The following is a 568-nucleotide window of genomic DNA, read 5'->3' on the forward strand; positions in this document are numbered from 1 at the left end:
GATAACTAGCACTTTCAACAAGTACGTAGCGGCCCAAATATCACCGCAAGATCTATCATGAGTAATTGGGCGAGTTTCAAGGAACTTAGTTCATGGAGAACAAGGCGAAGACTTGTGTGTCTTCACAGTTGTGGCTCAACCTCTCCAACCCAGACATAGAACTGTATCGGCAATTTGAACTGGGGTAACAAATCTCTATGTCTTCGCCAAACAACAAAATATAATTCCTCGCTCAACTATACTTTCTATAATCCGTTGAGTTCTGAAGAATTTCCCCTTCCTCCTCTCTTTGTGATTGTTGCAAAGACTATTGAGTACTTTCATTCTATTCCGCTCCTTAGATTTTCGCTAAGTGTTGTGCATTGTTCATTCTGTGAAGACTTCCCTATGCACTTAGACTATTTGATTTACTCGCATCCAAGCATGTTTGTCTTTTGTTCCTGTGATATCATGTTTTCCATTGTTCTGTTTACTTGATAATTCTGTTGCTTGCCCTTTAGTACATCTAGTTGTTCTACTATATTTTCTCTGAACTGCTTTACTGCCGGTTATTCTTCGCATTGCCAAA

The sequence above is a fragment of the Triticum dicoccoides genome, chromosome 6A (genome assembly GCF_002162155.2).
Source record: "Triticum dicoccoides isolate Atlit2015 ecotype Zavitan chromosome 6A, WEW_v2.0, whole genome shotgun sequence".
In the NCBI taxonomy this organism is placed as follows: domain Eukaryota; kingdom Viridiplantae; phylum Streptophyta; class Magnoliopsida; order Poales; family Poaceae; genus Triticum; species Triticum dicoccoides.